The sequence below is a fragment of the Ailuropoda melanoleuca genome, chromosome 2 (assembly GCF_002007445.2).
Source record: "Ailuropoda melanoleuca isolate Jingjing chromosome 2, ASM200744v2, whole genome shotgun sequence".
In the NCBI taxonomy this organism is placed as follows: domain Eukaryota; kingdom Metazoa; phylum Chordata; class Mammalia; order Carnivora; family Ursidae; genus Ailuropoda; species Ailuropoda melanoleuca.
In genome coordinates, this window is record NC_048219.1 from 124,982,809 (window position 1) to 125,007,390 (window position 24,582).

The 24,582-nt window shown below is 36.0% G+C and overlaps 1 protein-coding gene across 2 annotated transcripts in view; it reads left to right on the top strand.

Moving 5' to 3' along the window:
* The window catches only part of GALNT13 (polypeptide N-acetylgalactosaminyltransferase 13), a 522,090-nt gene that overhangs the window by 353,622 nt on the left and 143,886 nt on the right, over positions 1–24,582 (top strand). The gene's annotated exons all lie outside the window — the stretch shown is intronic.

Consider the following 24,582-nt stretch of genomic DNA (forward strand, 5'->3'; position numbering starts at 1 on the left):
TTTGATGCCCAGAGTATTATAAGTACAGAAAGATGTTGAAAATGTGATGGAAACTATAGACCTCCCAAGAAAGATGCATCCTATCTCTTACACACAGTAAGTTTGAATACAGTTTCAAAGGGTTGAAGAATCCTTTGACTTCTCAGGATAAACATCTTTAGCATAGAATAATAGCGACTTTTAATACTTATAAAGCTTATAAGCAGAATAGCTGAGAATTGAACTCCAGCATTCTGAGACCAGTGGCTATGTTACTATTATACAACTACTACCCCATTAAGATTTATATCTTCATAACATGACAGTCCTAACAGCTGATAGTATTATCAGGAGAGAAGGGAGGAGCTAACAAGCAAATGTCATCGTCTTCCACAGTTCTGAGATGGTTGTTTCATCTAGTGATCTTATCTTCCTCCTACAGGCCTTAGCCTCTCATAGTGATACACATCCAATATCGGTGAGTGTGTTCAGGTAGACCTAACGCTTCTGAAAACTTGGTCTCATGAATTGCTCTCCACTCCATTACATAACAATCATAATAACATAAATCCTAAGAATACTGTCTAAACATCAATGTTAATATATTTAACCGGTAGTTGTTGTGTTCTTATTCATTAGTTGTAGGGGATACAATAGTGAACAAAACAAACAAAACTGTATGTCCTTATGGCACTTATATTTTAGTGGAGACAAGCAATAAACAAAAGATATTAATATATTAGTGATAAATGTTAAAGAGAAAAAAATAAGGGAAGAGGAATATGAAAGGATAGATGTTGGAGATGGGTAGGGGTTGAAATTTTAGGTAGGAAGAACTCAGAAATGAATATCCATATAATTGATGACAAAATGAACTCAGTATGGTATGAATTTACCCCTATCAAAAGAGTCATCTCTCTTTAAATGATATTCCTGATGCTACCATAAGTACCACCCAGTAAGCATTATCACCAAAAGCCATTGCCTTTCATGAGCAATAGTACAGGAGCAATATTCCCAAGAGTACACAATGTTTTGTCCATTTTAAAGTGAAATAATCTGCCATTGTTGAACCAACTGAGGTCATGGAAAAAGAGAGTAAGAAGACAGTCAGAGGATGATCTCACTTCTGTGAGAGGTAGACTAGTGGTTATAAGAATGGGAGCCAGACGGCCTGGGTTCACGATGGCTGGAACACTTCCCAGCTGTATAAATTTGGATAAAGTGTGTCTTCTAAGCTTTAATTTGTTTATATCTAGCACAAGGCAAATTGTAACACTTTTCTGATATGTTTCTGGGGAAGATTTAAATGAGATTATATAGCTAGTGCTAAGCACTGTACTTACCACACATGAAGTGTGTCAGAAATGGCGGCTGTTATTCTTGTAGTGGTTGTAAGCTGTGCAACTTTGAGCAAGTCAGGACACTCCTGAGCATCACTTAGTAACAACTTTGACCTTAATAATCTGGCCTTGACTACAAATAATCAAATGAGAGAATATACATGAAAATCCCTTTAAAACAAGAATATGAATACTTATACAAAGTGCTCCTGCTCTAAATGTTAGCCAAGGTGTGGCTCTAAAACATCCTGAGGTTAAATTTTAGAAAAGAAAAAAAATGTTCTTTTTAGACTGCTGCAACATCCTTTGAGATGACTACAGACATCCTAAGATCCTAGACATTAAATATTTACCCATATTCATATTATTGAAATAAAACACTGGAGTTAAAAAAAAAGTGTCATCTAGACTTGATGTAATAGGTACAAGGTTTACACACACAGACACACACACATCTGAATCAATCAAAAAATGGACAAAATATATGAAATAAGAATATCAAGGCATTGGATAGCAGGTCAAGCAGGACAATGGTTTGAGAGATGAGAATCAAGAAAAGAGAACCCTTAAGTTTGCCTCAGCTTGCAGCCTTGGGAAAGTGTCTAGATGTTAGCAACAGAAGGGGGACCTCAGCAGATCCCAGCGGACTCCTGAGTTGAGAAGATGAAGCCAAACGTCTGGGAAGACCTAGGCAGCTAGAATTTCGTGGACAGAATACTGGAAAGGAGAGAGTTGCACAGACAAAACTCAGGAAATACTGAGTGCTGATCAGCCCATATGTGTAAGAAAACAACTAAGATTGAAGGGAAAACCATCAGCAAGATTAGAGGTCTCATTGCCTAGTGCTCACTGAGGACCAGCAAGAGTGCCTGTGCTCTCCAGCCAGGGTGATTTGTGGGGCGTGGGGAAAGATCAATATTGGGAAACTATATAATACACTTCTAAATAGCCCATGGATCAAAGAAGCAGTCAAAAGTGAAATTAATCATATTTTTAGCTGAATGAAAATGAAAACTAAGCATATTAAAGTTTGTGGTAGCACCAAAGCAATACTTAGGGGGAATTTATAGCACTAAACATCTATATTAGAAAGAAAAAAATAAGATCTAAAATTAATGACTTCAGCTTCCACCTTCAGAAAATAGAGAAAAGGAGAGTAACCCCAAAATATACAAGAAAAAGGAAAAAATAAAGATTTGAAGTAAAGATTATGAAACATATAAGAGGAAAAGTTTAGATGAAAGGAATGAAATCAAAAGCTGTTTCCTTGAGATCAATAAAGCTGTTGAATTTCTAGCCAAACATAATAGGAAAAATAGAAGACACAACTTACCAATATTGAGAATGAGCAAGGTAACCTCATTATGGACTCCACAGATATTTAAAGGGTTATAAAGTAGTATTATTAACAACATTATGACAACAAACTTGACAATTTTGATAAAATAGTCTACTTCCTGAAAGGACACAAACAATCAATGCTTGCAAGGAAAAAGAATGTATCAAGCAAATACCCCAATATCTAGTAAGGAAATGAAATTTGTAGTTTAAAAAAAAATACTTTTTACAAAGGAAACTATTGTCAGATGACTTCACTGGTGGATTCTACCAAACATTTTGGGTAAAATAAGAACAATTCTACACAAACTTTCAGAAAATTGAAGAAGACATACGACCTCCCAACTCAAACTATGAGGTCAGCATTACTCAAATAGCCAAACTTGACAGACGTTACAAGAGTAAAAACAAATCAGTAGAGAAAGGATAGTTTTTCAATATATAGTGCTGAAACAGCTGGATATCCATGTAGACAATAACATCTTAAATCCATACCTCACACTATATAAAAATTAATTCAAAATATAAAACCTAAAATCGTAAAATTATAAAAGAAAACATAAGAGAAAAGCTTTTCTGACCTCTGAATAAGCAAGCCATAAATGTACAAACTGACAAATTAGAATTCATCAGAATGAAAAATGTTTGCTCTTCGAAGCCACTGTCAAGAGACTGTCGGGATAAGCTCCTGACAGGAAGAAACTGGCAACAAATAATTTACCTGATAATGGACTTGTATCCAGAAAAAAAAAAAACAAATAAACAAGCAAAAAAACCAAAAAACAAAACAAAACAACAAGCAAACGAAAAAACCCTCTCAAAACTCAGTGATAAAAAAAAATCAACCCAATAAAAATGACTTAAAGATTTGAACAGATACTTCACAAAGGCAGGCATAAAGATGGCAAGTAAGCATGTGACAAAATCCTTAATATTATTAGTTATTAGAAAAATGAAATTGAACCCATAATGAAATCACACTACCCATCTATTAGAAGAGCTATGATCAAAAAGGACCATATTGTTAAGAATTTGGAAGAACATGCAAGGGAGATTGGAATGTAATTGGTAACAATAACTCTGGAAATCAGTTTTACTCTTTGTTTTTTTCTAAGATTTTATTTATTAATTTGACAGAGAGAGAGAACACAAGCAGGGGGAGTGGGAGAGGGAGAAGCATGCTCTCCACTGCACAGGTTGCCCAATGCAGGGCTCAAACCTAGGACTCTGGGATCATGACCTGAGCTGAAGGCCAAAGCTTAATCCACTGAGCTACCCAAGCACCTGGTTTTACTCAAGATTTCCTAAGCAATCCCTAGGTATTTACTCAAAGGAAAGGAAAGCATTATGTCCATACAAAGAGATGTATACTAATATTCATAGCAGTTTTATTTGCAATAGCCAAAAGTCAGAAACAATCCAAATGTCCATTAAAAGGTGAATGGATAAACCGTGGTTTGTCCATTCATGGAATACTATTCAGAAACATAAAGAAACTATTGATAGACCCGGCATTTTGAATTTTGAAATATTCCATTGAATCAAACAAGCCAGACAAAATAGATTACATACTGTATGAGTCAATTCATAGAACATTTTAGTAATTGAGAGTTAATCCATAAGTGACAAAAAGCAGATAAGTTATCTAGGAACAAGGTATTGGGAGGGGAGAGGAGAGGTAGAAGGAGGAGACACATGAAAACTTTGGGGGTAATGGATATATTTGCTTATCTTGATTGTGATGATGGTGTCAATTATGCAACTTAAATTATGCAGTGCAATGTATGTTAATCATACTTCAATAAAGCTATCAAAATATTCACACACACACACACACACACCCTGTCTCTCTCTCTCTCTCTCTCTCTCTGCCCTCCCTACAGGTATCCACCAAAGGGAAAGAAATGAAAAGAAAATGTAATGGATGGTACCCAGTAACTGTAGACCGACCTCTATACTTTAGATTCTCACTATATGTTAGCCCAGTTACTTTTAAATTCTCTGTTGATGGGAGTCTATCTATCTCTCAGGACAGTTGTGTGGATTAAATGAGACTTACTGAAATTTTTAATAGGCTGTACTGTACTATATGGAAATATCAATTTCATTATTATCATTACCCTTAAAATATAAGCTATTTTTTCAATAACCAGTATTTTAATCAGCAGGATGAAATTTTCTTTAAGTGCCCCAATTTTCCTTTTCTTCCAAATCACAATGAAAACAGCGGTATATTTATCTGAAGGATATAACCAAGTGAAATGTCTTATGATGTGAAATCCATTTATTTCCAAATTGCACAAGCAATGAAGTGGAAAAGAAATGAGAGCTGACATAATAAATAATGGAAAAATGAAAGGCAAAGGTTCTTACTGAGCAGAAGAGTATAGTAAATGAGGCAAAGAAGTTTGTAGACTTTTGGGGGATTGTAGTATGCAGGTTCTTGGAAGTATTTAAAAAAGTAAAGAACTTTCTAGAAATGCCCACACAATTAATATTGACAAGCAAAAATGTCAGTTATAATAATTCATTAGACAGAAATAAATTTAAACAAAAGTCTATTTCTGTTAGAACTCCATCTTTTTTAAAACTTACTTCATGCAAATTTGAGCAGAATGGATTGTCAATGTTCTAAACTTGACTGTGTTTGTTTATTTGGCCAGTCATAGAAACTGGACTCTAATAGAAATATTTCAGTTAAGTAAACTTAATCTCACCAAGTTTATGTGTTATCCACAATTTTGCTGGCTGTGGTTTTGTGGAACCCTTTTCTTTTAATATAATAAAGCACTCTCTTAATGTTAAAATAGAGATTTCTTAGCCTCTTCCCCCCCAACTTTATTGAGATATAATTGATAAATAAAAATTATATATATTTGAAGTTTACAACATGATGATTTGATGAACATATATATTGTCAAATTATTACCACTATCAAGCTAATTAACATACCCATCACCTCACATAGTCACCTTTTGTGTGTGCATGTGTGCTGTGAGAACACTTACCATCAAAATTCAAGCATATAATACAACATTATTAGCAAAGTCACCATACTGTGCATTAGATTTCAGAACTTATTCATCTCATAACTGAAAGTTTGTATCCTAATAACCTCTTTCTAAAAAAAGTGACGGAGCCTGGGACTCTTGATCTGGGGGTTCCGAGTTAAAGCCCCGTATTGACTGTAGAGAGCACATAAAATAAAACCTTTAAAAATAAATAATAAAAATTGTAAAAGGCTAGGAAGTGGGACATCTGGGTAGCTTAGTCAGTTAACCGTCTACCTTCTGCTCAGGTCATGATCCCAGGGTCCTGGGATCGAGCCTGCATCTGGCTCCCTGCTCGGGGGGAATCTGCGTCCCCCCTCCCCCGCTTGTGTGCTGGCGTGCTCTCTCTCTCTCTCTCTCACAAAAAGGAAATAAAATATTTATTTAAAAATAAAGGCTAGGAGGTCATAAATGAGATCATGTTCATGTATAGCCTCGTTAAAGAATATAAACCAGTATTAATGATTATTCAGTCCAGCAAACTTCCCTCTGGTTACCTATTTGGTGCAGAGTAAACCTTAAACACATTGCAAATAGTTTGAATTTTTAGCTTCTGTGCTTATAATTAGATCTTCTGGCATCTGGACCACCACTGTACCCTCAACCATTGTTTAAACATATCTCTTTATTCAATCACTTCATTCTTTGTTTAATTAAAAGCACAGAATAAAGTATCTCTAAGTAAAGTTAGCTGAGACATTGTTTCTAAGACTGTGTTACATCTATCATATATTTTTAAGGATTGGGTTAGTAGGTGCCATATAATGATAATCAACTAAGGTTTCTATAGAGGACTCTATGTTTCCAAAATAAATGTGTTAGAATTTTATTTTGAATGGTAATTACAATAAAAACCTGATTCATATGGTCTTTTAGAAAAAAACAAGTGAACAACAAGAAATTAGATATTAGTCTAACATTAGGAGAATGTTAGCAAACAACAGAACTTGTTTGACTTTTAAAGTTATAATAGTCTCAGGCCTGGCTATTTTGATGTGATAACTATATCTCTTCATTTAAACTTTCTGATTACAAAACCAGATATGAGAATAAACTTGTATTAGATAGTCAACAGTGTGATTCTTCACCTTGCAAACATACCAAATGGAGACATAGTTTTAGAAATATAAGGCATCGTAGGAGACTTAGGTATGCCAGAAGTTGTTATTAATCTCTGGCTCTTATTTACAGTCACTTAATTATCTCTTAAAGTGATTTTTTTTTAGGAGAAATAATTTTCTGAGTTGTCAGTAGCACTCACAATCTAATGCCTTCTGGAACTAATAATATTTACTACTTTTTTTCACAATCTCTCACAGTCTTATCACATGAGTATTTCTGTGGAAAATGTAAACATATACTATATTTATCAACCGGGAAATATACTCATCTAATGTCTGTCCCCTTCTGTCTACACTCTGTTTATTCTTTCTAACTATCTGTCTATTTATCTATCTATCTGATTTATGTGTAGGTGAGTCTATGTGAGTGTGAATAATTAAATATTTATGAAGACACAGAACGTGAGTTTTTAGTAGTAGTTATTGTAAAGCATATAATGTGACAATAAATATATGAATTTTAAAAGTTTATAGCATAAATGGTCTGTATTGCAAATGAGCGCTGAGTGGTACTTACCAGACATCCTGAAGGAGTTGGGACTCAAATAATTAAGAGAAAGGGAAGTAGAGAATTACAAAACCCTGGAATATGGGTAGGAATTAAATGCATGGAAAGAGGAAGAAATTGAATGAAAATGATATAAAATAATACATTCTCATTTACATAAATGTATAAGGCAGAGATAAATCATATTTTTTAAGATTTATTCAGAGATACACTTTGGAAATATATTTTATTCAAAGTTTTGTTCTATTTTCTTGGATTAAACTATTTAATAGGATTAAAGGTACACAAAAGAGAAATTATTGATTTTTGAAATATGATAAAAACGTCTTTGACAATATTGTTCTTTAACAATTAGAGGCACATTTCAAACATTCTAGGCAGAATTTCCCTATATATATTCAATAGGCCATGCACACCTGGCTTTTTTAGTGAGTTTTAGTACATTAGGAAACTAAAAATCTGTATTAGAGACAAATATCTGAAATGTTGGGAAACACACCCAATCCTATGACTGTTGATCCTTCCCTGCTAATATACACAGATATCTCATACACACTCACATTTACTATAAAAATCTTTGTGATTCTTCTGACCCTAAATATGAAGGACCTCAATTTAACTGTTTGAATTTATGGCAATAAAAACAGGTATATGGAGAATGTTAATGTACAGAGAATTATCACACAGAAAAGTTTGACACCTTCTATTATGGCCAGATTTTACTAAAGCCTCCCATTAAGTGTACTTAATAAAAAAAAAAAAAGGTGCTGAGAAATGAGGCAATTATCCTACTGATTTACATTTGAAGGGCATCTAAAATATTCTGATAATAAAATGTTTTACTTTCTTTTTGTATCTAAATATGTGCTCCTTTGAATTAACTTTGAACTATTTATTTTCCAAATTAGGTTCTATTTTTTCTTTATGAAAAGGGCAATTTGAAGTAAGTAACTTTTAAAAAAATTTCTAGTATTGAAATTTTAAGAATCATTGATATATACTGGGCTTGATTAAATGAAATAAACCTGACATTAAGTTCAAATAGGTTTGCAAATTTAGTTCAGAAAAATGTGCTAATGGTAATTTAGTCTTGTGACCTTATGCTGAAGGAGGATGACAGAAAATAAAGGGGTAAAGAAAATTAGTCCATTAATTTCAGATAATGACAAGTGCATTGAATAAAATAAAATGAGAGGCAGAGCCCTGCATCACCTTAGAGTGGCCGGGAAGACCTCTAAGGAAGCATTTTAGTTAAAATCAGACTGACAGGGATAATCCAGCTGCTCAAGGGTTCATTTAGAGAGGGAACATTCAAGGTAGAGCATAATGCAAGATAGGGTAAATACAAAAGACCTGGGGTACCTGCGTGGCTCAGTCAGTTAAGGGTCTGACTCTTGATTTCAGCTTAGGTCATGATCACAGGGTCATGAGATCTGGCTCAGCGCTGGGCACAGAGCCTACTTAAGATTCTCTCTTAATCGTAGGAAAAAACTGAGGGTTGCTGGAGGGGAGAAAACTGGGGGGGTGGGATAACTGGGTGATGGACATTAAGGAGGGCACGTGATATAATGAGAACTAGGTATTATGGACTGATGAATCACTGAAGTCTACCTCTGAAACTAATAATATACTGTATGTTAATTAATTGAATTTAAATACACACACATATATATATATACACACATATATATATATATAGGTTAACCATAAAGATTCTCTCTCGCCCTCTCCCTCTGCTTCACCCCTCCACCCCTCCACCCCCACTCAAGAGCACATGTACTCACTCTCTAAAAAAAAGTACAAAAGCCCTCAGGCACCTATGAAATGATGAGCTGAATTCTCACATTCTAAGTCTTTAGGATCACAAATATCCTAAAGCTTTTGGGGGAAGTAAAGCTTTCTTTTTCAAGGGTTAAGAAATAATCATTCTCTCAGAACAATATTTGGTTGATTGATTTATTCAGCCAATAATTACTATGTACCCGCCATGTACTAAGCACTGTGCTAGCTACTACAGATAGAGATGTAGAAATGAACAAAACAGGCAGCCAGGCCTTGCTCTCTAGGAGTTTATTTGTTGATGAGACTTTACATTTAAACAGCACTTCATAGAATTCCTTTATACATGTGATTGTAGTGCATCTCAGCATAGGTTAAAATATGAGGAACTTTTTTCCCAATTAGTTTTATCTTTAATGCTTTTTGTAATGTTTGCATTGTACTTCAGATTACCTCTCTGTAGTAGCCAGGTATCAATCTACCTCATTTTACCAATCAATCAGTAGAAATAGTTATATACTTAGACCTGCATTAGACGCTGTGGGTGGTATATATGAGATGTAACTCTTGCTGTCTCTCAGAAAGTCCAGTATGTCTAGGTATTGTCTGAAAATGCAGATAATAAAGTACATCAAGTTCAAAAGAAGGAAAGATTTCTGTGATCTAGGATAGTCAGGGAAGAATTTATAAATTAAAAATCCAAGGGTCTTGTCATGTAGACAGTAGGGCGGGAGAGGAACAGGGTCTAGAAACCAGTAAGCTCTCAGATCTATACTCCTGTGGTCCTCCTTTGTGCTTTGAGCCATACTTAAGTTTAGACTAGAATATCTGGTGTCCCCACCTTGTGTTTTCCCTCTTGAAAATTACATGAATAACGTATAACTAAATCATGAAATACGTATTTTGCAGAACTAGAATTCAAGTGACAGAAATAATAAAGTATCCATTAAAAACTGATGAAATTGAGCCGATTTTTTTAATATTCCTATATTTGACCCCTTAAAGATTTCTAGGACAGAATTCCAAAACTCTTGTTTCTATATATGTGCATTCGGTTGGGAAACCTAGTGCACCTTACTAGCCAAAAATTAATGCATTCAAAATTGAATTCATGCACTTTTTATTAAAGAGCTAAATTTAAATCTCTATGGTAACTACTGCAATAAATGTGCAACATCTTAAGCTATGATTATACTGTCACACTTAGTGATGTCTATCTTAAGTACATGACTACCAATCGTTTAACTGTTGTTCTAGTCAACCAGAAATGTAGTTAAAAAAGGAAACCAATTATGACATTTATTTAAATAAGGCTGACTGATTTCAGCAATAACATTCTTGATACTAGGAATGATTCTTTTGAAGGTGTGAAATAATGTGGAGGGAGGACTTTGATCCAACTGTTCAGAATTTGAGTATTAAGTACCAGTAAAACTGAATTTTAAGTATCATTTAAAAGGCACTTGTAAATCTTTTTTTTAAATTTTATGAAGCTTATTTTATTTTATTTGGTAGTTATAGATTTTTAGTGTGTAATTTTTAAATTACCCTTAAAAAATAAATCCAAATTAACAGTCTTACTACATCTGCAAAAATTCAAACTTGATGAATTAAAAATCTTTAAGATCCTTTATAATCAAACTAGCCACTGGTTTACACTGCAAGTAGGATAAAATTGAAATCAAAGTTTTAGTGTAGAATTATTAGCACTTCTTGAATGCTAAAATATGTTTCTGCATTAACTGTTCTCATTATCAAAGGTTTGATTACATTTTTCCACTCATTTCATTACTTGACAATCCAGGAACATGCAATTCTAATTTTTTGGTTTTTTCTCTATTTAATTGGTCGTCACCCAAATTCTTTGTGTTTATATTTAAATCCTGTAGTTTAACTGGCCAACTAATTTTATATTCTGTAGTTTTAATTGGTCAAACAAAGCTATTGGGGTTTGAACAATGATCATACCTTCTATAACTCTTGAATTAACATAAGAAGATATAAATAAATTGTTCAAGGGAAAAGCATCCCACAAATTCTATAATGATGTATCTGGACAGTGATTAGGACTGATGCAAGACTCGCTCCTTGATCATTTCTCTGACCCTGCAAGAGAAAACACCAGGAACTAGAAACTTTCTTTTTATAGTTGGAGAACAGAATAGAAACTCTTGGCTCTTTAAGGTCATGGAAAGTTAAAGACGTACCTGAAGAAGTTGGAAATGTGTTGCAGTGTCAAGGCAAAGTATAAGGAAGGTGACAGATTTGAGAGTTAGCGTTACAGAATTTATAATTAAATGAGCGTGTGAGAATCGATGACTTTGCCAAGAGAGAAAATAGGGAGAGCAGAATAGCAAGGCATGTCCTTAGGTGGCGCCTACATTTAGGGGTGGGAGAAAAAAAGAGAAACTGAATGCTAAGTCAAGGCTGTCAGAGAAGAACAAATATATAACACAAAAACTTAGAAAGTTATGGTGATTGTCAACAGTGTCAAATGCTACAAAGAAGCAAGAAAGAATAATGAAAGCTCGTAAAAAGCTTTATGAGCAGTTGCAGATGATAGAATCAAGATACTAGAATGTGAGATGTGAAGAAAATTGGATTGTGAAGATATGTAGAGAAAAAGAAAAACTCTAAGAAGTTTCTGAATAAGTAGGAAAGAAAACACATAGTAACTTAAAGGGTAAATATGATCAAATGAATGATTTTATATTTGCTATTCTTTTATTTTGTCATAGGGGGTAAGATAAAATGTAAGCTGATAGGAAGGATTATTTGAAAAAGTCAGTGATACTGAAAAAGAAAGAGGAAGGCACAATTGATGAGATAAATACTTGCAGGTGCTGAAAGAATATTATAGATACTAAAGGACATCTGTGCAACACTCTCTAGTTTGTACCAGTTTTACGTACATCATTTTCCTGTGTCCTTACCAGAACACTGCGGGTGAGTTGTCATTACTGTCTTACTCTCTAAATAATGGTTTTGAATTTCAAAGAAACTAAGTCATGTGGCTGGAAATTGGCAGGGCTGAACATCAACCCCATGTCCTCTCCCAGTCCAGTCCTCCTCAATTTTGAGTTCAGGATCCTAAGCACAGGGTTTAATTTTGAAGAGAAGAATTGCCTTGTTTTCAAGAAGAAACTAAAGCAATATGAGATGTTTCAAGGTGGAAATGCACAGAAAGTCAGGTCACCTGTTCTTAAATTAAAAAAAAAGTAGAAAGCCAGAAATTCTCCACAGAGAAGATGGTGTGATATCGAGGTATGACAGGAGGAGCAAGTTTTGGATAAAACACATCTTCTTTAGCAAGCATTTTAACGAGCATTGATGTTCTCTATTATACAACCTTTAAATGTCGCAAGAATGACATCTTGCGATTCTAAAGAAACGGGGACCAGAAACTTATCTTCACTGTGCTTAAACATTGTGTCTGGACAAGCCAACTTTACCTCACACTCTCCTTGTTGTGAGTGAGTGCTAAATGAGGCTATTTTTGTGGTTACTTCTTCACTCTTTTAAAGTAGGATATAGCCTACATAGACTACTACCAATTTATTTTTAAAAGATCAAAAACTATCAAAGTAGAGCATTATTTTCCTTCACAGTGGGTCTTACGGGTATTTGTAATGAGTACTGGAGGTGACATCAATAAGGATATTTTTATATGTTTCACATTTATCTCACTAAGCATTTTATGGCAAAAAAAAAGATGCCTGTAAGATGATTTTTAGAAAGGAATCATAGTTTTCCATTGATAGCATTAGAGCTTTATATGGGCTCCCTAGGGAAAGTATTTATCTGAAGCAAAACTTATAGCTTCCTATAAAAATGTCTCAGGTCCTTGACACACACACACACAAAAAATGTCTCTAGCTGACTAAAAACTAGGAAAAGAAAATTCTGTCCATGAAGGGATTACTGTTAGGATAAGTACCTCTTAAAACAGTTCTTTTCTTATAGGCATGAGAGACTACTCTTCAACTGTCAGATGCAAATTGATGACTGGACTTTAATATGCCCAATACTAACAGTCACAGCTAGAGGGCTGTGAGCTACTTGAAGACAGAGAGCCATGCTTTATTATTCTTCCTCTGTGCCCCAGAGCCCAGTGTGTTGCTTGACACAAACTTAATGGCTAGTATATATTTGCTGAATAGACACCGGCCAAGACCTGGAGAAAAATGCTTGAGAGGGGAGAGGTCGTTTCCTCCACTCAAGTTTATCCTGGGCCTTACATTTGAAAACCATTTGACCACTTTACAATTTATACAGGAAATTTCATTTAAACTAAAATGCTACGGCCACAGTCAGGTGAGATGGACAGTTCGTAGATGGAAAGATCGAGTAACTGAAGGATAACTTTTTCTGAGGTACCAAGTTTTCTTTCCTTACGCCATCCAAGTTCTTTTTAAGTATCTCTGGCATCTGTAAGAGAGCAGGAGATGTTGTCACACGCTGCAGCTGGGTACCCAGGTGGTCTACTGATATTCAGAGAGGACTGTTCTGGCATGAATTCTAGGGCAGCATCTCCCAGCTGTCATGAGCTGCTCTGTGGCTAGAAGCAGCAGATGTTACTGGTATCTGACAGATCATCAGACATGGGAGGACACCAATGTAAAATGCAAAATATCTGACCCAAATATCATTTAATAAATCACAGATCCTTTCCATCCAGTTCTCAAAAATCTCATCTACATAACAGTATTTTCACATTCACGATTTATTCATAGGATGAATTGTACCATGAGGAAAGCATAAATTCCAATAATTCTACTTTTGTCTTAGTTAATATTCCCCTAAAATGCGCTGAAAATACTTCCAAAGCCTCTGGTATTTATCACACTTTAAAATTATTGATAATTGAAAGATGAAAAAGTATGACTGCCTCACATATTATTTCTCTTGTTCTTTTTTTATGAATTATCTGCTTGCACCAATCTATGCTAATATAAAAAGCAATACTTTTTTGTAAATATGAAAAGCTAGATACTAATTTTCTTAAGCAGACCCACCTTATATTACGTGGCATTTGCAATATCCGGTAGGCTGCTTTATGTTCTTCATTTCTTGCCTGCTATACTCATACATGTCATTTAAGCAGAAGATGGAAGATTTGCCATGACACAATCAGGTTCTAAAGGAGAATTGGGAATTTCTTCAATATCAGCAGTCCTGATAAGATGTGGAATAATGACAAGTAACAAGTCTCCTGACGCCAAGAAATACAGCAGCTATAATGTGTGGTAATTCTGAAGGTCAGAAAGCTCCAAGGCAAAGAAGGTCATTGAGAGGCAAAAAGTATAGATAGTAGAATGTACATTATAAAATGTTGGTGTGTGTGTGTGTATATATATATATATATATGTGTGTGTGTGTATATATATATATGTTGGCAGTATCTCCACTATGCATTTTAACTGCCGGGGATGGGTGTTTGTATTTGAGGACAGTGGGACAAGAGGTTAAAAAGATCCTGTCTGTGACCGCTCCGACCCCACCATACCTCTGATACCCACTGCTTCATATGCAGCCTGTCTCAGTTCCATCTCAAAACATTGCCCCCACTTCAAACCACACTAAGTATAAGCACACCTTTCTATTCTTCTGCTCTATTTTCTTTTTCTCTGCCTTCCTTGTACTCTCGTAATCCTCCCTCCCACCCCTAATTCCCAAGAGTCCTTTGCTAAATCTTTTTTTTTAAAGATTTTATTTATTTATTCAACAGAGACAGAGACAGCCAGCGAGAGAGGGAACACAAGCAGGGGGAGTGGGAGAGGAAGAAGCAGGCTCCTAGCGGAGGAGCCTGATGTGGGGCTCGATCCCATAACGCCAGGATCACGCCCTGAGCCGAAGGCAGACGCCTAACCACTGTGCCACCCAGGCGCCCCCCATTTGCTAAATCTTTGGCAAAGCGAAAAGATAAAGCTGGATTGGGAGACTTTCCTTAAAGAAATTTACTTCAGAATTAATATGTGAGGTTCTGTAGAAAATTAGTAAGTATATAAAAGGGTTTGTTTCAAACTCGGGGGTTTCGGGAAATTCATTTCTAAGTTGAAAAGAGATCATGGGNCCATTTGCTAAATCTTTGGCAAAGCGAAAAGATAAAGCTGGATTGGGAGACTTTCCTTAAAGAAATTTACTTCAGAATTAATATGTGAGGTTCTGTAGAAAATTAGTAAGTATATAAAAGGGTTTGTTTCAAACTCGGGGGTTTCGGGAAATTCATTTCTAAGTTGAAAAGAGATCATGGGGGCGGCTGGGTGGCGCAGTGGTTAAGCGTCGGCCTTCAGTTCAGGGCGTGGTCCCGGCATTATGGGATCGAGCCCCATGTCAGGCTCTTCTGCTATGAGCCTGCTTCTTACTCTCCCATTCCCCCCAGCTTGTGTTCCCTCTCTCGCTGGCTGTCTCTATCTCTATCAAATAAATAAAATCTTTAAAAAAAAAAAAAAAGAAANAATTCATTTCTAAGTTGAAAAGAGATCATGGGGCGCCTGGGTGGCGCAGTGGTTAAGCGTCGGCCTTCAGCTCAGGGCGTGGTCCCGGCATTATGGGATCAAGCCCCATGTCAGGCTCTTCTGCTGTGAGCCTGCTTCTTACTCTCCCATTCCCCGCCGCTTGTGTTCCCTCTCTCGCTGGCTGTCTCTATCTCTATCAAATAAATAAAATCTTAAAAAAAAAAAAAAGAAAAGAAAAGAGATCACAGATTCAAGATGCTGAAGGATGAAAAGAACTTTGGAAGGGGAAGTACCTGATAACTGATTATTTTAGTAGCGAATTGACGGGATATATGAGATAGTATAATTTGACTCAGGATTGCCTGTATTTCATGCCAATATGAAAATAAAATCTTCAAATTACTCTAATGTATGGTGATTTCCTGAAAAATTATCATTTTCTGAGAAAACAAGAGTACCTTTGTGATTTCCCCCTTTTTTTTTATAACATTCGTGACCTTTCTAAAAGAGGAAACTTCCAAATCTGAGGGAGAAAAACCACATTGATTGCCTCATAAGTTTTACAGTGTTATCTCTTTCATACTTTCTCTTGTTTGGAGAATAATATCTACACAACACATACTTCAAATACAGCTTAAGTCAAGTCAGCTTGCCTAAGTAGGAAAATGCTGATTAAATTTTGGAGAGATATATTATTCCTATCTAAAAATCTGATATCTAGTGGTGTCTGGGTGGCTCAGTCGGTTAAGTGTCTGCCTTCGGCTCAGGTCATGATCTCAGGGTCCTGGGATCCAGCCCTGCATTGGGCTTCCTGCTCAGCAGGGAGTCTGCTTCTCCCTCTCCCTTTCCCTCTCCCTCTGAGTGCACGTTCTCTCTCTCTCTCAGATAAATAAATAAAATCTTTAAAATAAAAATAAAAATCTGATATTTAAAAGTGGTCGTACGCTCCATGTAAAGAGATCAATCTAACTCCTAGAAATCTGGAAGAAAATGTAGCCATTATCAACTTCAACTCTTCTTCTACATATGAATTCTCTGAGGACTCTCAAGATTAAGTGATTTATTCCAAATTCTACAATCCATGTGTGTTTATTTCAGGTCAAGAATATAGTTTTCCAGTTTCAAATCTGGTGCTTTTTCATTTCATCCAAAATAACTATTTTTGTTTTAAGCATTAAATTATCAAGTACTGGATACGTTCCTTGGGCGGGTTGACTCTGATTTCTTGCAACTCAGATATACACTTAAAGGCCACAGAAGCTTCATGTACAAGAGTCTTTATCTTGCGATGTTACAATATCAGAAGTGACCCCAGCTCTAGAGTCCCCTTCCAGATCACATGAATCTCCCCAATTACATTTTGAAGTGAAAATGAGGTCAGGAGTTAATTAAAGAAGACTTTCCTCCAATCAAAACTATGAGGAATAACTGGCAAATTTCATGTCAAGAATAGAAATGTCTAGTAAACCCCTTATACCTGCGCCTTTTAATTAATGACTTCTATGTCTCTTTTTTTTGTGCCAACCCACTAAGTATCATAGTGCCTTCAGGTTCTCAATGAAGTCTCTTTTAGACTTTGTTTCAGTTGTAAGAATTAAAAAGATTTGTCATCAGTCTACTTGACTATGTATAAACAAAATGGAGGGTTGAAGTGTTGAGAGGAATTATTCGAAACAAACAATAAGTAGAATGAAATATTGGGAAAATTGAGTAATCATTTTCTTGTTTCAGTTTTCCCTTTGCTAGAACTGAAAAAAAAATAATCGTTTTTGTTTCTAATTCCATCTTATGGTAGACACATTTTCTGTATGTTGTGTGATTTTCCAGATTCCCCTGTATCAATATTAATAGATTAATAAGTCAGTCGATATGTATTAAACATAAATAGCAGCTATACATTTTTTAAACCTTGCAAACCCTGATTAAATGGCATATTTAAGTTCTGATTTTTTTCACTATGTGTAAATTATGCCAATTTCGTAAAGTAAAACATGGGATGATGAAATTCAGTTTTACAAAGTAATTTTTAATTTCACTTGATGATGAAATTCAGTTACATAAAGTGAAACGTGATGCTTTTCTCAAAGATATAATAATGTGGTTGGGAAGGTAAGATTAATGTATGTAAATAGTATATACAAACAAATATACATGCACGTAAATATATATGTATGTATACATATATTATACACACACACACACACACACACACGTGTGCACACACACACAAGAACATTTTACAAGATGACTATATAGAACTGGGAGCTGCCTGGGGTGAGTGGTGAGTAGCAACTGCTATGAGTCAGTAGAAACTGAGATCCATGAAAACTGGCAGAGTTAAGAACTGTTTACCAGAAGAAAATATATGTTGGGCCTGATAGGGAAAACATAGATAAGGGAAAGCACATACATTAATTCTTAATCTTCAATCCCCTTATTATATCAAGTTATTACATTCCTCTGTTTCCATTCCCATCACTATCATCATTTTCCTAGATTATTGAGATAACCTCTTTAATAAATCTTTCCTATTTGCTCCATTTTGATCCATTTTTCACATAAAGGCAAAGTATCTATATGCACACTGATCTGCCTCCATCCTCACCAACAGCCTTCTGAGGTCGATTCTGCTAGTCTCATGTTATTACCTGAAACCTGAAGCACAGAAAGATGAAGTCACCAAGTGCACCCTGCTAGTAAGTGGCAGAGCTAGGATTTGACCTCAGGAGCTAAAGCCTGTACTACCAGAACCATCTATGGTATATTGCTGTTGTTGTCATTAAGGCCATATTAAACAGCGACTCCGTGCCAGAGATAGTATGTGTGTGGGTTGGCGGTGGGAGCATAAAGATTAGTATAAAAACAGGCAGCTGCATGAATTTGGCACAACAGCTGTAAAATTAGAAATAGGAGCACTAGAACTGAGATTGCAGACTTGGAGTTTATGAAGTTTATGAACCTTAATTAAAATGTCACTGATGTAGGTGCCAAAAAACATGAAAGAATAATGTATGTTAGTTAATTGTCTTCTAGCTGGGGGAAGAAAATCAAATAGATAATCAAATGAGCAATGGGCATTTTACATTTTGATTAATAACCTTCTCCATCATCAAAAGACTCTCATAAAAATATCTGGGGAAAAAAAAACTAAGTAACTGGCTAGCTTCAATCCTCTGTGGATAAAAGGACAGTTTGTATTTCATACGTGGTCAAATTTACTTGAGAGAGATACAATATACAAATATTAATCTGTCGGAAGCCTGGAAAATAACAATCAGATATGCTCAGTGATACAAAGTAATTCGGACATCACATGCTCATGTGGATGAGACATCATGTTTTATTCAGTTTATGCTGTTTGTTCAGACACTATAATTTCAGAGAACAAAATGTAGTGTTCTAATTGGAAACTAATTGGCTATTCTTTTAAACTCTGCACTGTACCTAAACCCTTGGATGTTAATATTCCAATTCTAATAAGAGGCAGAACTTACCAAGTTTAAACAAAATATTTTTTAAGAAGCAACAATAAGCTAATTCACTACAGATGCTGGTTTCCCTCAACAACAGTAAAAGTCAAGTAATATACAGATAACATTTTACTTCTTCCCATAGGAAGTGTCAGGCACAAAGCTTGATATACGCTATCTTATTAGGGTCTTAGGAAGTAGTTGTTATATCCCTATTTTTCGGAGGGACAATTAAGGCCTTGAAGACTTAAGTTTCACAAGTATGCACAGATAGTAAGTGACAGAACTACTAGAAAAACTCTACTTGCTTATACGTAAGCCCAGGTTCTTAATGACTGTGTCATATTCTTCCTTCTTTCTTTTCTTCTTTGGTTCCTTTCTTCCATTTTTCACAAATATTTATTGAAGGTACACTAAGGAAAAATATCATGGTAGTTATTGGGGTCTCCACGCAGTTCGAGTTCTTCCCACCGTAATATTTAACCATATAGCTTTCTGGAAACTCTATGTCTGAATTACTTCACTTTATTGAAGTGTCTCCCAAGTACAGAGTAACTATTTGGTCAACATTTGATCAATTAGGTGTTTTATTTTTACTTTAACTGGGTATTATGACCAGATTTCAGCCTAATTAACACATAATGTTATGCATTCCTACCTTGATCTTTTCATTTTCAAGCAAATTTTGAGGAGAGGCTTTCCCTGGGTAATGCACTGTGAGTGTTAATCCACACAGTCTATGAGCATTGATGGCCATGGGAGAAGTGCTCACATTATTCCAGGAGTCAGTAGGCTATGGCTCACAAGCAAAGCATGGGCCAGTAGTCACTGAGTCATGGAACAGTTACCTCTACCTATGTTGCCGCTCCTAAATATACTTCAGAACCACCTCCGTCTGTGAGAATCAAAGTCAGGGCCAAGTTTGCTTTCTGTCTTGTAAGTCCTCAGCCATTACTGCATTATGCCTGTAATGTGCACATGAAGTCTTACCGCAAGTTAGCATGATAACCAAACATCAGCGTTTGCATGTACCTTTACCTTTGCCTGTTAGGGGGGGAAGGAGAGAGACCACTGGAACTCGATTTGGGAATGTTTTCCAAGTAAGGATCCTTCTTTGTGTGTACATCTTTGGGACAAAGAACCCATAAGCCTACAAACCAGGGTAGGGCCAAGAAGTAACAGAGTGGAAATAAAGTGCCCTCACTTACCCAACCACAGTGCTAATCCATATTTGCAAAAAGGCAAATTGTGAACTCAGAAGACGGTTGTCAGTCCTGGTTTGTATGCAACAGGGTTTATTGTACAGTCTAAATTTAGAGAAGCACATACTTAAAATGATTGTTTTTTCTCCAATCATTGTAGAACGCTCTGAGTATTCCTTTCCAATCCTGATGTCATTTAGGATATACTCAACAGCTTTCTAGCCACTTTCAGTTATTAAAAATACTTGTAATGTTCAGTTTAAAGCTTTGGTTTCATAAGCAGTGCATGCCTCAAATTCTCTTCTCTCCCCAGGACCATGCTGACAGAAGCACTTAGAAGGGGGAAGGCAGGGTTTACCGGGTTCCCATGCCCCCAGTTTATGTCAAATAGGAGGGCTACAGAAATGTCAGGTCTCATCTGATTTCATGTTTTATGATGGCTGCCTGCTCTTAGCTCAGTTTGGTTCCTCTTGCTACTAGTGGCCTCCATCCGTGAATCTTCTATACACGGTTTCATTGCTTTCTCAGAAGTGTTCTCAGCCTCACCTTGTATGGTTTGGCAAAGGGTTTAAAACTTAGCCTCCCTCTCACCCTCTATGGTGTCCAACTGTCTTTCTCAATGTTAACATCTCCTTGCTGATCTGCCAGATTGCTAGTCTCGCAGCTCGTTTCCCCTCTTCTCTATTCCATGATCTATAGAGTTTGGGAACCACTAAAGTCCTATCCCATCGTCTCCTAGGACTACTCCTTTGCAGGATTACTACGTGACTGGACCTACCAATTCTGCTGCAACAAGCTGTCCAGTATACCCCAGCCCACCATCAGGATTCTCTAGGACAGAAGTGTTTCCTGTTTTACTAGTATCACATTTTTCCTTACACTTGAGGCTTTCCCACAATCTCACTCACTACATTCTGTTGTGTTGTGATGGTAATACCTGGGTAGTCTGCTGATTTTACTGCTCTGCAAGTATCCAACAGGGAGTGAAATGCCAGTCTCTCCTTCTTCACTCACGTAGATCCTCTGTATGAGTTGGGTGAAGGAAGAAAGCTCTTCATTCATGCCTAACCCATAGAAGAGTGGGAGCTCTACCCACTAACACTGCCCAATGAAGAAAATATCTGAAATTCCCTCTCAAGTGAAACATTTCATGTGCTATTCCTTCTGAATCTAGGGCACTTTGCTGTCACAGTACAAATACCTGAGTATTTACTAAATCATGTTTTCAAGAAAGAGATCATGTGAATTTGACTAAATGGTTACTTTAGTAACATTAAAAATTAAGATTGTATGATTTAGCAACTTGGTTTGGCATAAGCCATCAACCATTTCTAATATTTATTTGTTGTGCTGTGACCTCCAAAGAACTTCCTCAATTCCCAAAGCATGTGAAGTAACAGTGGCATTTCATTTTACTAGCCTACTCTGCTTAGTCTGATACTAAAAATATTTCCTTCTTAAATGCTGTTTAAAACCTCTTCAAAATTCGTCTGCTTAAATCTCCTCATTCTGCCAGGGATGGCTTTTTTAAAAATATTACTTTTGATGGTTAATTTTGAGTTATTCATTCTTCCATTCAACCAACGTGCAATGACATCTCTTATGTAAGGAGCTCTGGGCTTGGCTGGGGGGGACTGGGAGGTGTGGGTAACCAATGACCAGACAGCTCCACTGCCCTTTTAGAGTCTACCTTCTAGTTGGGGAAAAAAGTGCAAGCCAAACAAACACATAAATTACAGATTGTGATCAGCAAAGAAGGAAATAAACAGGGTGCTCATGCAGAAAATAATTGGAGTGGGACACTTTAAATATGGAAATGAGGGAAGAGCTCTCTGATGCAGTGATGTTTTGGCTCAGAAGGAAAGTATGGGAAAGAAGCCCTCAGATGCAGGGCAGACAGAATTGTATTCCAGGTTATAGGGAAAGCACTTCTTGAGGCTTTGGTGTGTGAGAGAGTGTGTGAGTTGTTATTCTAGGAAATGGCAGAGGGCCAATATCAGCAGTGCTCATTGACAGGGAGAGAATCACATAGGGTCTGCGAGGCCCTGCTAAAGGATTTTGTTTATATTCACAGTTCAGTAAGAAAACATGGAAGCATTTAAACACGGAAATAAAATGAAATGATTAAATTTTTAAAAGACCACTGTGCTTTCTCAGTACAAAACAAATTTTAGGAGAGCAACAGTGAGCACAGCAAGACAATTAAGAGTCTGTTGCAACTGACCCACAAGAGATGTTGGTGATTAGGACAAGGATGGTGGTGGAGAGAAAGAGAGAGATGGATATACAGAGAATTCATTTTATAGATAACAAAGCCAGGATTTGTTAACAGATTGAATATAAGTGATGGGGGAAAAAAAAGAAGTCAATAATGACTTCTAGTGTTTAGCAAGGGGGAGGGCCTTCTCTTTTCTTTTTAATTTTTCTTTCTTTTTTTGCTGTTTTTTAGTTTTGGGGGTTTGTTTGTGTGTTTTTGATTAACCATCAGAGTTAGTGGTGGCAGCATTTACTGATGATTAAAAGGACTAAAAGAAAGTAAGACCTGGCTGGCAGGGCTAGGGTGAATCAGCAGTTCTGCAACAGACATGTTTATTTAGGTGTATCTGAGACATGCAAGAGCAGATATAAGTAGATGTTTGGATACACAAGTGTGGATCCCAGAGGAGAGGTCTGGACTGAGATGTCACTGTTGAGGTTGTGAGTATTCAGATCACATGCAAATAACAGGATGAATAAGACCACCTGAGATTGAATAAAGGAAGGTAGGAAGGTAGAGGCTAACATTTAAATATAAATTTAGGGTGAAAAACATATAAACAGTGAAGTACAGGGAGGAAAAGCAAGATAATCCAAGAAAGAAGTCTACTAGATATTCATTAAGGGAAAAATCTGTGTTTTTCACCTTGGCAATTTGGGGGGAGCTGCAAAAATAAACAGCATTTCATTATGAGGAAGAGAAACAACTCATGTCCATAAAAATTTCATGTTAATTTACACTAAGGGGAAACAAAGACATGAGATACTTTGAACCAAGAGAATATGGACCAAGGGAAGAACTTTTTGTTGTGTTTGTAATCTTTTTACTTGTTTATCTATTTTAAAAATCTTTTTAATAGATAGATTTTAGAAGATATTATGTGAAGGTAAAACATAATCTAGTAATGAGCAAAATTATTGATGTTTCTGGAAAAATCAAAGGAAGAACCAGACTAGCAAAGTTCTCAAGATCGACTTAAGCGTATGGTTTAGACTGACATTCAAGTATTGGTTAATATTTGATAGAAGGATGAACTTCCTCCATTTTAATGGAATGGAAGAATGTAAGGATTGCATAATTCCAAGAAGGTTTATAGATTTAATGCTACAAAGATGAGAGAGTTACCAATCAATTAAATACTCTGATTATTTAAGAATACTCTATCCTGTCTTTTGAGGATAATAGTGAATTCCGTTCTTTTGTATTTCATTTATATTTTATACTTACATTTTAGTGTTAGGTTGAAACTTCTTTACTGTTCACATTATGCTGTTTAAACAATTAGGAAATGAGAAAGAGTAGATTGCACATGTAATGCACAAGCCAGTGTTGATGAATATAACTTGTTAACTGAGCATCTTCCATCTCCTGATAAAAATGAATGTCTCTTCCTGCTACCTAAGCCCAAGGACAACCCTCTTCTAAGATGAATATTGCTTGACAGGTCAACTGGAGAAAACTTTATCTTTCAAAATAAGCAATTCTCCTTAAAAGAAGAACAATGTGGGGCACCTGGGTGGCTCAGTTGTTTAGCGTCTGCCTTTGGCTCAGGTCATGATCCCAGGGTCCTGGAATCGAGCCCGGTGTTGGGCTCCCTGCTCAGGGGGAAGCCTGCTTCTCCCTCTCCCTCTCCCTCTCCCTCTCCCTCTGCTTGTGTTCCCTCTCTTACTGTCTCTCTCTCTGTCAAATAAATAAAATCTTTAAAAAAAAGAACAATGTTAGTTACAGTATAAAATCGAATCCTTCCAATTCCATATAGCAATAACTATGGCTCTTGTTTATTGGAATAAGCAACCTGTAGCACATATGCAAAGTTACATGTATGTAATAGACATATATATGAGTGTGTGTTATATGTGTGTATATCTGTATATACACATGGCACATACACATATGCTATTAATATAACCTGTGGCTTAACAATGTAATTTTATAGAAATAAATGTGTTTGGGATATTTAATAACTAGCCTCAACTGCACAGTAAATCCAGGACACCAAGAATGATGTGACATATGCTTTCTAAGAGTTTATAGTTTTAAAGGAGAGATAGTGAAGTAAACAATTGCTTACAAGACA